This window comes from Haliotis asinina, unplaced genomic scaffold, assembly GCF_037392515.1.
Source record: "Haliotis asinina isolate JCU_RB_2024 unplaced genomic scaffold, JCU_Hal_asi_v2 scaffold_39, whole genome shotgun sequence".
NCBI lineage: Eukaryota > Metazoa > Mollusca > Gastropoda > Lepetellida > Haliotidae > Haliotis > Haliotis asinina.
The window spans coordinates 161222-178585 of record NW_027133911.1 but is presented as its reverse complement, the minus strand read 5'-3'; the positions used below and the strand labels follow the sequence as shown (position 1 = coordinate 178585).

At 41.4% G+C, this 17364-nt stretch overlaps 1 long non-coding RNA gene across 1 annotated transcript in view; it reads right to left on the bottom strand.

Annotated features, from left to right (window-relative positions):
• Nucleotides 1–13928: 13928 nt before the first annotated feature.
• LOC137270085 (uncharacterized) overlaps nt 13929–17364 on the bottom strand; it is an 84211-nt gene continuing 80775 nt past the window's right edge. The window contains exon 3 of the long non-coding RNA XR_010955095.1: nt 13929–14061. This is a non-coding gene — a long non-coding RNA (uncharacterized lncRNA). The remainder of the gene's footprint in view (nt 14062–17364) is intronic.

Below are 17364 nucleotides of genomic sequence, written 5' to 3'. Positions count from 1 at the left end.
AATGCATAAACGTTGCATTCACTGCAAATTGACTATCTATACACTTGGTTTTCCTGCAAGGTCAGTCAAAAGTCATTGTGAAATATACTGTCGGACACTGGGGTGGGGAAGTTGTGGACTTCCAGGGCCTCGAGGGGCAATCTGCCAGAATTTTCAGGTCAGACACTTACTGGTGAGCACTGTAATTTCACAATTAATGTGGACTTTTCTGCATTTTTCTGCATAGTTGGACAGTCTCTGTAGGTCCATGTGCTTTTAATCTTTGGTATCAGACTGTTGATGTTGCATACATTATTGTTCTTGATGGCATTATGGCATTGAAATATTATGCAAATAAATTTACATACTTGATATTTGATCAAAGATTTCATAACCACTTCCTAGTTCTCAAACTGACCACACATAAAAAACATCTGCAAACTGGAGCAAATATGTAAATAATTCTCAGCATTGGTAAAACATATTTATGTCATTCTGACTGATCACAAGCCTTAAGTTTGGTGTTTCTTTACATGGGAAAACTAATATATATCAATCAAAGATTCACTTTCAGCAAACTGTCAGAATACTATTTCATAAAATCACATGTGCTTTGAAACACTACCTCTCAATAACAGAAACAGTCCAGTGCTCAAATGTTTCAACATGCTCAATGAACTTGCCAATAACCCCTCCCTTAAACACTACAGAAACTAATTACTGACACGCAGGAGTTAATGAAGCAACAAATTAGCATGTCAATGGAGAAGGAGACCTAGAGATGGCCTTTGTTAGAGTGACCTTGAGATGAAGCACATGGACTGGTCAATAAGATCGACATTGCAACTGGTTGGAGCACCTGAGTCGGGCACCATCTCAAAGGCTGTTAGACTGATGGCAAGGCGCAGATGGGATGACGGTCTTCTGCAGTGTGGACTGGACAATAAGATCAGCAACTGGTTGGAGCACCTGAGTCGGGGACCATCTCAAAGGCTGTTAGACTGATGGCAAGGCGCAGATGGGATGACGGCCTTCTGCAGTGTGGACTGGACAATAAAATCAGTCAACTGATTGGAGGACCTGAGTCAGGGATCATCTCAGAAGTTGCATAAGTGATTGCAAGGAGCCCTTGGACCTTCTACTGTATCGACCGGACAGTAATAAGATTTTCAGTGCCACTGACCATCTAAAAGGTTGGCAGAAAGACAAGACCTGAGCACGAAGCAATTACTCTACAGGAACTTGACGATAATAAGATGGTCAGTGCAACTAGGTGCAGCAAACCAGATTGGCCTATTTACCTTTGGTACTAAAAATATTTCATACATTTCAATTTTCCTGGACACCTCATGAAACAGATTACCAAAATGTCTTGACAGGTACATACAGATACTGCTTATCTACTTACTCTCTAAAAGTCAGGGATAACAACAGGTAAAAGTACTTTCAGCTGAAAATCACCCTGGGGTCAGAACACAGTCATGGATTGATTTGCATTTAAATCCGCAGATTTCCAGAAATTCCGGATTTTTTCTCGGAAATTTCCATCCTTGAAAAGTGTTTGCAAACAAATGACAAATACATGAGATGATATTTGTCAGAAAGCAAGGAACAAGATCTAACATGAGGACAAAGGAACAGATACAAAGGACAACTGGACAACTGAATACTTTACATGTAACTCGGTCCATGTGTTACTTAGCAGCCCAGCTGGGATAGACTAATGTTGACTACTGCTTGACAAGTATTAGATGAGCCACAAACGGATAAAGAAGAGGGAAACAGGTTGTTGTCTAAATATTGAAAATTTCCTCGTGCGAATCGTGTTTTGATGGTGTTTTGCTGACCTATATCGCTCTACAAGACACATGTAGCAGCACCGATTTCTTGCCATGCTCAGCATGTATTGCACATGCTTAATCACCAATCTACCTGTAGCAACCAAGTGTATTCACCCAGATTACTTGCCCCGCATGCTTGTCACAAACACGTTCCCTGCGCTGGCTCATCTAATACTTGTCAAGCATTAGCTCTTCAGTGTTCAATCCCCAAGGACCCTGAAGATTCAAGCTGGAGATGATCTGCAGTAACCCAAGAGGTGGTGTATGGGCGCAGGCGGTCAGGATCTTGGTTGACATATGTCACTGTATCCCATTTGTATAGATCGATGCTCATGCTGTTGATCACATGATTGTCCGGACTCGATTTACCGACTGCTGCTGGAATATTGCTTGAAATTGCATAAAACGAAAACCACTCTCTCAACCAACGAGGATTAAGCCTGTCCAGTCTAATGATGGTCATGTGACACACCTTACACGTCTGCCCCAAACACATACCCCACTGCTAGGAGCACAAACACAAACACATTCCTCAGGCTGTTATCTATAACATATGGAAAGGACCAAAATATAAATTTAATTTCATTCCAATGAATAGGTGCTACATGCATGCAACCCTTCAACATACCAGTGCTGTTTATCTAAGGAGACACTACACACCCACTTTATTCTTATCAGCAATGGATGCTAACCATCTGTTCAGTCGTGAGAAGGATGCAGATTTTCTTGTCTGAATAATGTAAAAGAAAACCTCTTTGGGTCCAGGAAGTCTTGCTGGTTCAGCGAGTGAGCGAGTGAGTTTAGTTTTACAACACAGCCATATTTATATTATATGATGGCAGTCTGTATATAATCGAGTCTGAACCAAACAATCCAGTGATCAACAGCACAAGCATCGATCTATGTGACTGGGAACCAATGACGTGTCAACCAAGTCAGCGAGCCTGACCACCTGATCCGGTTAATCGCCTTATACGACAAGCATAGTTATCTTCTATGGCAAGCATGGGTTGCTGGAGGCCTATTGTACCCCGGACCTTCACGGGTCCACATTCAGCAATATTCTAGTAATATTGGCCTACACATGACAAAGCTTCTAACAAACAAGAGTGAGTGAGCTGGTTGTAATCCTGCTGTGAGTGAGTGAGTAAGCAATTCTCAGTGTTTGTCCTGATGCAGAAAAAGTGCGTATTTGATGTACAAATTATGTCAACTACGCTTAGAACTCAGAAGCTTATATCATCTCAGATGCAATGCTACCGGGGCCCTAAGTTCAGATAATCAAAGCTTGTAATTAGTTGTGAACCTTTCTACAAAGTTGACAGCTACATAAAAAGTAAGGGTCGCGATATTCAGTGACTTCCACCCTATCACTGTGACCTTAACCCCATTGAAATGATAAGGAGTATTGTCAAAGGAGATGTTACCAGATCAAACACAACTTTTAGATTACGTGACGTAGAGGTTTTGGTTAAGGAATCCCTTAACAAATTCACAACTTAAACTTGCAAACTGTGTTAAGAAGGAAGCTAACGTCATTGAACAAGGTTACTGGTCTTGGGATAGCTTACAACACTCAACTGTGGCACAACTTGTCGTCCCTTTAAGTTGTGACTATGACACTGTGACAGACAAGGAACTGACAGGTCTCCCAGAATAGATTTTGAGATGTCCCCTGACACAACTGGCTGTTTGGTTTCTGCAGTTTCACCTCGCTGTGACAGATAACAACTTTTGTGTTGTCAATAATGATAGTCTCTTAACATCTTTTCTGGTGGAGTCTGGAAAATGTTCAAATATAAGAAAACTGTTAAGTATTAGTAAATGATAAACATGTGTACTATTTATATTTATGTGGCAGTTTTGTACAATGATAAAATTGCAATTCATTGGTCCATTTCTGACTCAAACGGACTGTATGCTAACCCTAACCCATCACTGCTTTGAACTGTGTTTCAGATCGTAAACCTACACAAGGTGCAGACAAGCGTATTAATCAGCTTGTACCATCAAATATTGCATGCACCATGTCATAATAACCAATACCATCTCTGTCAATGACAACAGCCGAGTTTTTATCAGCAGTAACACTCATAAGCAACTTCAGTATCTCCACAATAGCTTCACAAGATTGTGTACAGTATGAAAATGAGTTTAGTTTTACGCCACATGCAGCAATATTCCAGCTATATGGCCGCTGTCTGTAAATACTGATAATGTGTCAACCACGTCAGCAAGTCTGACCACCCAATCCAGTTAGGCGCCTCTTATGGCAAGCATAGTTGTCTTTTCTGGTAAGCATGGTTTGCTGAAGGCCTATTCAACCCTAGACTTTCACTTTTTAACAATTATTTTACCCCGGTAATTGATTCACTGGACACACACAAAAGAAGATTTCAATAGTGGAAACTCATACAAATTAAACTGCCGCCGTGTACTTGTGGTAGAAAAGGTTACCTGCACTGAGTGCAACCTAAGAATAATGTTCCCTACATTAGCAATAATTTACCTGGTGTTGCCTGGATATATAGCAACATTGATCCCTGTTCTGATATGATCACAGACTTGACTCTGCTTGGCAGCCGTTCTCTGGCGCTGTTGAAGGCGATACGCGAGTTTTGTTTCCATTTTAACCAATACATTTTCTGTTACAGAGCATCTGTTCTGGTTAAAAAGGATATTGTAGCAGTTTTGGAGGTTTATTTTCCTATTTTGATGATTTGTGTTCTGTTTTGGTGTATATGAGTTCAGTTTTGATGATTTGTTCACTGTTTGTATGGTACACCTGTAAAGCAAGCCTAGATTTTCCAGTCATTCATGGAGAGGTGGGCTAGCCTAGCAGTTAAAGCATTTGCTCACACACTGGAGACCAAATTCAATTCTCAACATGGGTACAATGTGTGAAACCCACTGCTGGCTTCAACGTCGTGATTTTGCTGAAATATTGCTAAAAGCAGAGTTAAAAACACACTCTCACACTCCAGAGTCCAGCATCTCCAATCTAACTTACTTTTCAATTTAAGTGAAGTTCTTTGCTTCTGTCAAAATTGTCTTTTTTCAGAGATTAGGCACTAGTCTATCTGAAGAACAGCACTCATCTTCACTGAGGGAGCAGTTCCGAATGCATGTGTATCTGTATGCAGCATCTGGAACTGGTGAATCACCATGTAATGCTCCGCAGGCAATATACTTGCTGTGCCAACATTGGGACTTGCGGCATCACTTGTAAGTGATCCATTACACATTATGTGAAGTTACTCTCAACAAAATATCAGGCCAATTAACTGATCTGTAAAGCTGATTGAGCTGTGACTCATCAAACTAATAAATAAAGTCATTAAAAAATTGATTACATTTGAACAGCTTCTATCAATTGAAGATTGTTTCTCAATAAATTATACGAGTTCATTATTCCACCAAAGAATCACGTGGTACATCATCACAATGTTTCAAAGATGGTGTGCATTCATATTTATTCACTTTGACAGTCTGAACACAGACTGGTTGTTAAATCTCAATCAGCAGCCATTGATTGTCATGAAACTATGATAAAAATGTAACGTTTCATAAGATTTTTGCAATTTCAAGTTGGTAAAAGACAAAGCAGACAAAATTCCTAACAACTTCCAACAGAGACCCTTTGTTATAGATCTTTGTACCACTGTCAATTTGCATGCTTAGTCTTGCATAAGGATCTATATGAATTTGTCACTGTACAGTATATCATGAAGTTATCCATAAATTGTGTACACTAATTTTTAAGTAAGCAATGCAGTGGGGTAGCCTAATGGTTAAAGCGTTCACACTAAGGACCCAAGTTTGATTCAATACCTGTGTACAATGTGAGAAGCTAATTTCTGGTGTCTCCCCCTTCCCCACCACAGTGATATTGCTGGAAACTCAGTCAGTTTCAATAAACATGTCATTGATAATGACAAGTCATACAAGACATCGACATTTTCTAATTCATCAACCCTTCTATTAAAGCTGTAAGCAGTAAGCACACCACAGTGAACAAGGACCAGGGTTATGCGAGTGACATTTAGCTGGTCGTTTCATGTCCTTGTGGGTAAACCTTGTAACGGAAATGTAGCACTCGCCTATTGCCCTGCCCTGCCCTGCCCTGCCCTGCCCTGCCCTGCCCTGCCCTGCCCTGCCCTGCCCTGCCCTGCCCTGCCCTGCCCTGCCCTGCCCTGCCTCTCAACGAAAAGCAGGTGGCATTGAGGCACGAAAACGGGTGACACAGTCTTCCACGAAAGAGGTGCAGCAACTGGCCGTCCAAAAGATGGCAATGTTAGAAACACGCTTCGTTCCTGTTTGAGCAAATCTCAGTCATCAGTTATCAGTTATCAAATAAATAAAAAGTGGAGTGAAAGACATTAATGTCCTTTCCTCCAGACTCAAGTCAGACACGTGGCTGACCAGCGACTACAAGCCCTCCCTCCACTTTTGGTGGGCGGTTCTCGCTGCCACGATCAGCTGACGGAGGTAAACAATGTGCTCTGGTGTCTGATTGGTGCTTGCGGCGTCCGGCTTCCGGCTTCCGGGTTACGTAGTGCTTGTGAATTAATGTGAAAAGTGGAAATGTGCCGAACTGAATTGGAGCTGTGATGAAAGAAAAAGAGAATACATCGTGAAATAAGGGTATATGTAGGGAAAATAAAGTGAATTTCTGCAGAATTAATGGTCGATGGGATGAATACAGGTGAAGTGTATTTGAGAAGCGCGAAAGTTGTAGTCGTGTGTGGGTGAGAGGAGGCGATAGTACTACGTGACCATATATGGCAGATGAATGAAGTCGAGGCAGTGTGAGTTGGGGTTTTGTTGTTGTTGTTGTTGTTGTTGTTGTTGTTGTTGTTGTTTGCCTTCCTTTGAAGTGCTTTGCGGTGTAATTTGGTGGATGTGTGGTAGATACGTGTTGGTTGCGAAAGCATCGTAAAGAAGATGGTCGTGGCGAAGTGATTCCGATGCGTGTCGGAGGGAGTGGTCTGGTTGAGGATGTGTCCGAAGGCGATTGGTCGGTCAGCATCGTTTTGGATGTTATTGATCAACGCATGCGAATGAGCAGGTGGTGCAAGGGTGTGCGAAAGTGCCTTCAAGAAAATCAAAAAGGGCACGGAATGCCATGTCTTCTGGCTTCGGTGTTGATGGTTCCAGTCGGGGATGCCGATTTGGCGCTCAGGCCAAGAATTTTGAGCACGCCTTCGAGTTGTGGAATTATTGGAGCCTAGCATGGTACAGGAAAGCGCAGTCGCCCCGATGGAATTGGTGGTAAACAGGACTCCTTCCGGGTCAGAGTTCTGTAACTATGCATCGGGGTGGGGGTGTTGGTGGTGGTGGGCTTGGCAGGGGCATTAGTGCTGGAAATGATAGGAAAAACATAAAGTACATGAGCGCTACAACGACTTAATGCATTCTTTTTATGAACCACAAACAAGAAACAGTTATGGGAGTCAATAAAATTTTAAATATACGAAGGGCATTGCCTTGGAGTAATTACGAAATGCCTATGTGTGTATTCGTAAAATTATACAAACTATTGTGGTATGAGTTCTGTCTTTGGTTTTGTTGTGAGTGTTGCAAATGCGGGTAAGAGTGCCTACCCGACTATCTGTCACACATGCAAACGACCAGGCGACGGGGGGAAAGGTTTAACTCTCAAGAAAACTAAAGTTGCGAAGGCGGTTAATAAGGCGGTATTAACCACCACGGTTAATAAGTGGCGTAGAACGCAGACTAAGTCTTATGCTGCCTGTTGTGTAGGTATTGATTATATTGTGTTCTTTTTCATAGCACACGAGGGGAATCTCACGTTTTGCTGGGGAGAGGAGTGGGTTTGGGGATGAAGTAGACTGCCTGCAAACTTGAAAAACACTCATGTCGCTTTTATTAATATTATCATTGTTATCATTGTGTAGTGGTAATGGTATTGCTGCTGCTGCTGCTGCTGCTGCTGCGGCGGCGGCGGCGGCGGTGGTGGTGGTGATGGTTGCACTCAGCAACATGCGACTATAGGGTGGCGTTCTGGACACACGATCCAGTAATCAACTGCATGAAAGGCTGACTGAAAGGCTGTGCGTGTGACCATGTCTTCACAGTGTCGGACACGATGCACATATTGTCATACCCACTCAAGCCTTCAGTCAGACAGTACAGCGTTGAACGCATTGCTGCCTGGGTTCAGCATTCAAGGAAACGTGCACTGTTTCTGCAACATGACTCGGACGACGGATACGGCAATGCGATGCACAGACTGATATAAAACACGGGAAAGTAAGACAGATTTAAGAAAATATGATGATCTCATGATTCAAACCGCAAGTCTCACATGAACTGTCAAAACTAAATACAATGTCCACTCGATCACCACTCGTTTCGTCGGGAAGTGAATATATGCTGATGCTCTCAAGCTCCTTTACCCGATATTCCACACCCAACCCCAATCGCTCGCACGCACGCACGCACGCACGCACGCACGCACGCACGCATCATTAGAACGACAACCGTGGTGGTCAAGTTCCTCACGTGCTTGTCATGTGATCCCTCTTGCGTAGATAGTTGTTCATGCTATTGATCACTGGATTGCTTGGTACAGACACAGATATTTAAAGACCGTAGCCATACAGCTGGCAAGCTGCCGAGTGCCGCATAAAACAACAAACAGTGCACAGTACAACATTCAAACACTCTCTTTCTACGTTGTATGAATGGTAGAGAGAGAAAAACACTCGTACCCCTTGGCAGGATGACTGACCGTGGATCTAATGGCGTACACTGTTGGACATAATACACACAGTCTCGTGGGCATTGCCACTTTACCTATTATGTTTTTCTTTGGTTGTTTTTTAAGGACTCGGAAAGTTTAACGAGTTAATTCCAGTACTTCAGTATCAGAATTTAACTGTGTGAGATAAACATCATGATGATGTTTCCTTTCTTGTTTCTTTCGCAAGCTGAAATAACATTTCTTGAAAAACATGGTGTGAAAACAATATTGAAGAAAACAAGGAACTTTCTGGTACCAGACCCAGTGGCGTGGCGTGGCGTGGCGTGGCGTGGCGTGGCGTGGCGTGGCGTGGCGTGGCGTGGCGGAATGATACATAAAACTTAGACAGACAGACAGACAGACAGACAGACAGACAGACAGACAGACAGACTGTATTGACGCAAGCCACACGGACTGTAAACACTTAGCATTTGGACACTACCGTTACATGTTGTAGCCATACATACAATACAATATCGATGTAGTTGTTTGATGATGAGATTGACATTAATAAGTTACAAGTTGTTTCTTATATGGAATGCCACATATCTACCGAGACAGAGCTGAGTATTTATATTTTCTGATGGGCTGGTTCGAACCCGGTTGATTGTGTCTTGTATTCCATTTCTTCCTCTAGGTTAACAGAGGCAGCCCTAACTAACTGAAGCGGCCTACAAATATCTCAAAATCAACCATTCACGGAAACTCCAAGTAAGAGATGATTTTCACGGGTATGCATATACGTGAGCCAAATTCATCACCTTGTTTATATCAAGGTATAGGATTTTTTTCTCTGTGGTTTAGTATATCTATAAAGCAATATTGACGATGACGACAACGACAACGACGGTTCCGAATCCAGGACATTCAGGATGGGGTTCAACGCGCTTCCATGTACGCCAGTCAACGTGCACAATTTCCATAGTATTGCCTAAATTTGTGGTGGATGTCGAAACATGTGGCGCATTATCACCTATTTTTGGCTCTGCCCTCCAGTAAAGAGTTTGTTGTATCAAACATTTCTCACCACTGGGCGAATGTTGTTGTTGCTACTGATATATGCCGCAGAGGCAACATTGCCAAGTGGCACTGACGCGGGACATTTTTGTGAAGGGACAATTTAATCAGTAATCATTTAATCATCGAGTGATTTCATATCAACTTATATGTATACTTATATGTATCAATATCTACACTCATAAATACATTGACTGAGCATAGAACTATTTTACAATGGAAAATAGGACACGGTAGTGCTAAATGATTTTGTGTCTCTCCATTTTTTTCCACTCCCATGAACAATTCAATCCTCCTCTCCTCCTCAAACACAGAACCGAGCGAATATTTCAGTCATTTGAATATTTCGAGAACCAAGCTTGTGGTGAAGTCTTGGTCTTGACATCTTGGGCGGACAGCAGACGTCTGGAAAACTATGACGTCAGAACGGGCGATGATGACGTCATTACGTCTGTACTTGTACTAGCGGACCGTGGTGATGGGACGGCAAACAGTGGTGTGTTATGTGCACAAATGTCAGCCAACCTGTACAGATACACTGTCCACTTTTGATGACGTTTCGATGTCTGTTAAACTATCAACCATTCTCCTCCGCATTTGGTGATTGCGATTGTGATGTACTCTGTGGCTGGGTATTTGTTGTTGTCTTTTGTAAACATACATACATTCATTGAATGCATACGACAGTAAGAAATGCAAAATGATTCTTATGTTGCAACTGGTGACCACAGGAGCAACTATGTTATATTCATTCAGGATGTGACCTATTTCAAACTGCATTCGCGTGCATAGCACCAGTACAGGTCAATGTGAAGTTGCTTAAATTGTTTCCCAGAGTATATCCCGCTATAACATGTAGAGATGTGTGGGCATTAGGACACAGCTACACCATATCCCGTCTAATTCCAGTTTTGTTTCACAGATGAAGCAGTAATACTAGCAAACAACCATTCACGGGGAATCATATTCACGCACAGAGGTGAGTGCGCCCTCTACCGGATGCTGAAAGAACAGTCACAGTCAAACTTCGGGTATATGATGAATCTTACGGATAAGCATGTACAACGTGAAAGTTCAAGTTTTAAGTATACTTTAAAACATATTTTTGTGTCAAATATTTAGTATTTTATTTTCAAAGTGAGGGATAAAGAGGAAGGGCATATAATGTCCCTGTGGCATCCAGGGGGTTAAACATGTGATATTTACTTTGAATGAAGACCATGCAAAACACTGTCAAACAACTGACCTTTCCAGACACTTTGAGTACGGACTAACATCGATTTGTATAGCTGTAATTTAAGTAAGTAACAGATGACCTGCATGAGGGCGGCCATCAGTGCACATGGACAGCGCCCTCGTCACAATTGTGCGGTTAACTGCCTTTGACATCTGAATGCGGTCACGGTGGGACGATTCAAACTGATTAGTTAAGGGGTATGGACAATATGACGTATTCCTGGATGAAATAGAGATAGTGTTTTTATAGGAGAACGCCCTAACACTACCTGGAATCGCTAATACCGTAATAATACAATGTCCGAAATACGACAGTACCGACACAGATTGACCAAAGGAAGATATAAACGTGTAATTCAATATATACACATGCACAGAAGTTAAGCGCCACCCACTATTTTTGTGATGTGCTACTTTGGATACTCAATGGTAACTATTATAAGTATCAGATCTCTGCCGGTCATTGACTGGTTTGATTATGTTATCACTAAACTGGTGATGACGTTGTGATGACGTTGTGATGACGATGACTATGGCCCCCTCATGACATGCCAGCATTTTTCACGCCTATCACCTGTCATCTCTCAGGGGTAGTTAACTTTCTCTGCACCATGACTGATTTCCTAACTCTAAAATGAAAGGAGAATCTCACGACTGACCGGTGAAACTTGGTTTTTAACATTGATTTTCAAAATTCAGATGGTAGGGAAATGGAGTTGCACGTGCAGAAATGCAGAACGTTTTCCTTGTCATATCTTGACAATATTAGGTTCAAGAATCTATGGAAGGCTAATTCGGTCATAAACATTTATAGTTTATATTTCTGAACTTCTTCAGTGGTGAAATCAAGACACTATGAAAGTATGGGCGCTTAACTTTTGTGCATGTGTATACATTTACTGTTGCTGAAAAAAACACCGCAGACTTTCTCTAGCAGCAAAAAATGAAACGATGACGAAAATGATAAGTGTTTACTCCTGTGACATCACTGCTGCATAACGGCGCTTCTACATGGAGTATAATGTGGTGCTGTTATGGGTACACAATATGCAGTATGTCTCCACTGACATACAAGTCCATACATTTCGTTAGCTTGGTTTACTGTTCCGGAACGATATCAGAATGACAACATTTTTTTAAACCAGCAACGGTAAATAATGTTTTAGCAATATCATATGTTTTCTGAACGGATAAAACGGTCACAACGTATTGTGTTCTGGCTTAAAGGTTGTATACATGATTGATTATAAAAATAATTAAAAATCCGCATAGATTTTACCGTAAGAACTACATTATGTCAAAATACTGACAGCAGAAAGATTCATATCTAAATAGAAAACGGCAAAGGGTGCGTGAAGATGCATCTCTTCCCCGAGTACAGGACTCAAAGGATAAACGTATTTCTTTCTACAGATGACACGCTGCGAGGTTGGTCGCCGGGCCAGACGTCATAGCTAGCGGCGTGACGTCATACATCTGGCCTCTGTACTCTTAGTCACAACTGTACTTACTTGTACCCAGTTGTCATGGCAAGACACTGACATGTCCTAGAAGGTCTGCAAAACTGAAAACGGCAAGGTGGCTGAAATATGATAATATTCAAACACTTAATACAATTTGAATCAACACTACAAACCGTGCCCTTCATCAACCCAGTCGTGTTCACACCCCCACGGAAATACTACTAAAAGGAGATGTCGTTGTGGGCACATATGCAGACATACATACCCAACCGGCAATAGAGTCCAAAATGTTCTACCACTGTAGTTTCGAATCCCCTGATTACGAGTGCACATGCACGCTGCGCATCGCACCATAGAGTACTGTACATAATACAATTTGAACGTTTTTGAATGGCGGCAGTGCAACAGTTCCGACTGGACCACGGAAGAAAATATGCTATGTTCACCTCTTGTAATAGCATAGCATAGCGTAGCGTAGCGTAGCGTAGCGTAGCATAGCATAGCATAGCATAGCATAGCATAGCATAGCGTAGCGTAGCGTAGCGTGTCCAGCTAATCTTCCATAACATACGAGTGGCAAGCACTACACCCTAGGCGGACAGAATTTGTTGCCATCAGCCTACTGCTGGTCTATTCAATTCTTTTATTACAGAAGTGTCGTCCATCAGCCTATTGCTGGTCTATTCAATTCTTTTATTACAGAAGTGTCGTCCATCAGCCTATTGCTGGTCTATTCAATTCTTTTATTACAGAAGTGTCGTCCATCAGCCTATTGCTGGTCTATTCAATTCTTTTATTACAGAAGTGTCGTCCATCGGCCTATTGCTGGTCTATTCAATTCTTTTATTACAGAAGTGTCGTCCATCGGCCCATAACTACACATTTTGCTTTGTGTATGGTAAAACGTGGTGTGTACAGTATAGATTGATAATTTCAACATCTTAGATGCATTGCGTAATAAAACAACTAGCTATTTACTATTTTCAGTTATTTATAAGGTTACAATCGGATGGTGACATAAGGAGTTTGAATTTGGCTTTACTTGATATGAAACTCTTTTCGTAAATGGGTTCAAGCGGGGGTTTGAATTTGGAACACACAATGAGAAGGTGGTACTCATCCTCAACATAACCTTCATCGCACTGTAAACATAACCTATCACTTCTATCTATATTACAATATCTTACAGTTTCAATACGCAAATGATGTGAAAAACATCTAAACTGCGCGAGTGCTAAATATTTTAGTGTAAATTTTAGTGTCAATCACATTCAATTCCCTGGACAGACAGTGATATTTTCAAATAAATATAAAACATAGATTTCCGGTCATTTTGAAGGGAACTGTACCAATTTTGTTCATGAATACATTTAAGCCGACTGACAAATTCAGCTGTTCCCAGACGAAACCAAAATCATTACTGGCCTAGATCCGGGCAACAGACGACTAACGGGATCGTGTGGTCAGGCTCCCTGATTTGGTTGAGTCATGTCATTCATCTTATGCCAATTGTTCAACGTGTCAGTAATTAACTGGACTGCCACAGACCGCAGTCATATTGCTACATGTGGTCTTACAAACTAAACACAGAAACGCACAGTCCATCACAAAGAACAAAATCTTGTACAGAGTTAAGACTCTATTTTATTCTTTTCATCTTTAAATACACACACAGATGTGGTTGTTCAAACAAGTATGAAGAGTCAAGAGGCATTACCCGGGGCTCTGGCAATATTTTCTCTTTCGTCTACCCTCCTCTCTGAAAACAAACAAAATACAAATTGATGTAATCTGTCTGTTACCGTTACCCATTGTTAAAACTCTAAACTATAGCAAACCTGCATTACTTCGAGCATATGAACTGTTTATTTATTTCTTGTAAAGATATGTTATAGATTTACTAAAGATATGCTCTCATATGCAGAACTGGATTCCACCGTAAATAACGTTTCTTGTTTGCGAAAACAACTATGTAAGAACGTATGTAACGCGTATGTAAGTACATTGACCACTGTCCACTTGTCGATTGTACATCCCCACCTACGAACCGTCGTCTGATGTGGGCATATATGTGACGACGAAAGTAATAATTAATACGTTTAACCTGAAATCTGCAAGGTGGACGGATTGGAAGATGGTTAAAGTGGTACTGTGTTTCTTGAAAACTTGCATTGTGTTGTCTATGGTGTTTGTGTTATGCATTACTACCTGCAAATACTATAATTTATGCCGACTTCTTTTGTTAAACGAATACAAAGTAAACAATCACTTTGAAGCACTGATACAACCAGTCCATTGCGACGGTCACGTGACGTAGTAATTAACTAGATGTACATGTATAAGTGTTGTCGATGCATTCGGGGTATTTCTGGCGGAAATACGGACATTTGAATATAATAATTACAGCAATACTTTAAGGATTAATTTGGGTATGGAAAAGGGCCACTGATTAAGTCAAAATTCGTTCACAGTGGGCATATGTGGCATATCTCACTTCTTGGTCTCTGTATATGATTGTTCCCAGATGAGTGAGTGAGTGAGTGAGTGAGTGAGTGAGTGAGTGGGTGGGTATGGTTTTATTTGACTTTTAGCCAAGTTACAGCAATACAACAACGGGGAACCAGAAATGGGCTTCGCACATTGCACCCATGTGGGGGAACGAACCCGGTCTTCTGCATGATGATCGTAAGCTTTTGCTAGGCTAGGGCACATGTTCCTTGATGAACATGTAAGCAAACATTTTACCCTTAAAAAAAACCTCTCGTTTGTTCGCAATTCCGATTGTGGTGGTGTTCATTTACCGTCTTTTTAATAAAATGAAATACAGAATATAAGTACGTATGCACACACACGTGATCATAGAAGGCACATTTAGTTTTTTACCTTATATCTTATACAAGGTAAAAAATTAGTTACTATTTGACAATCTAAGCTGTGTATTCATTTCACTTGATATCTCCAGAGTAGCCATTTAAAACGGAATTATAGCGAAAAAAACTTCAAAGCCATGCTTGACCCTTTAAAACCTTGTGTTTCTTGGAAACGTCTTTGCTTGTATTAGTTACACTGTTACTTGCACAGCTAACTGTGTGACAGACCTACATACTCGGGTGCACACAAGCAGCTTGTTTTCAGGGGGTTTTGTAACAGCTAATGTGGTCAGATGTGCGTCAGACTGGCAAATTCTTGACATTCAAACTATTCATTATCTTCATGACACATTTCATTGTTGTTTGGAGTCTGAACATCTATGTCATACATCGAACGGGTCAGGATGTACAGGCTTTACCCACAAGTACAACCAGGCTTTAAGTACAACATGTACACATTGTCAAAACCGCTTGTACAGGTGGTTAGTAGAAGATGCACAGGCCTCCTGTTGTGCAAAAAGTACGATCTAAAAGCACTGGAAGACCGGATCTACAGTCTGTCAGAACCGGAAGTTGATTTTTTTTTTAATACCGGAAGTAGATTTTGTGAGAAAAGGAAGTAGAATTTAACAGAACCGGAAGAAGATTTCGTCAGAACCGGAAGTAGATTTCATCAGAACCGGAAGTACAATTCGTCGGAACCGGAAGTAGATTTCGTCGAAAACGGAAGTAGAATTCGTCGGAACCGGAAGTACAATTCAACAGAACCGGAAGAAGATTTCGTCAGAACCGGAAGTACAATTCTTCAGAACCGGAACTAGATTTCCTTGGAACCGGAAGTACATTTCGTCGGAACCGGAACTAGATTTCGTCAGAACCGGAAGTGGAATTCATCACAACCGGAAGCAGATTTCGTCGTAAACGGAAGTAGAATTCTTCAGAACCGGAAGTAGATTTCGTCGAAAATGGAAGTAGAATTCATAAGACAGGGAGTAGATTTCGTCAGAACCGGAAGTACAATTCGTCAAAACCGGAAGTAGATTTCGTCAGAACCGGAAGTAAAATTCGTCAAAACCGGAAGTAGATTTCATCAGAACCGGAAGTACAATTTAACAGAACCGGAAGAAGATTTCGTCAGAACCGGAAGTACAATTCTTCAGAACCGGAAGTAGAATTCATCAGAACCGGAAGCAGATTTCGTCAGAACCGGAAGTACAATTCTTCAGTGTCGGAAGTACAATTCGTCAGAACCGGAAATTGGATTTTTCAATACTAAAAGTAGAATTTGTCACAACCGGAAGTTGAGTTTTCCAATACCGGAAGTAGTATTTGTCAGCACTGGAAATACTTATTGTTAGGACTGGAAGTAGAACTCCTAAGTGCCAGAAGTTGAATTTGCCCAGTACAGGCTGTAGAGACTGATACTACCAGATATACTGCAGGCTGTCAGTACTGGATATACTGGCTGTTAATACAAGACATAAAGGCTTTCAGTGCCAGATATACGGTCTGTCAGTACCAGATGGACATGCTGTTATACCAGATGCACACAATATTAGTACCGGATCCGGAAGTACAGCTAGGCTCTCAATACCAAATGTACAGGCTGTACTGGATGTATAGGTTTTCAGTACCGGATGTTCAGGCTTTAAGTATTGGAGAGTCACTAACAGATTACAGACACTTAGTGCCAGATTTACAAGCTGTAAGTACAAGACCTACAAACTCAAGTACCGGATATACAGTCTGTGTGAACCTTATATACTGAAGTAAGTAACAGATTTACAGGGTTTAAGTACCTGATGTTCAGACTGTAAGTACTGGAGGTACAGAAGGTACAGTACCGGATTTACAAGCTCTTAGTACCAGATGTACAGACTGTAAGTACAAGATGCACAGGCTTTAGTACTGGATGAAGAGGCTGTCAGTACCAAAAGTACCAAACCTAGGAACCGGATGTACAGCTTTTTAGTACCAGATGAACAGGCTACAAGCATGGGAATTACAAGAAATCAGTCCTGGATGTACAGGATGTAAGTGTCAGATGTACGACGTGCAAGTACAGGCTTAAAGTAACCGATATACAGGTTTTCAGCCATAAATGCTATTATCTAATCAGGACTCAAAATTGGTGACCAGATTCAGGAAATTCACCAAGTTACTCATGCCATTCTCACGTGACTGGACACATC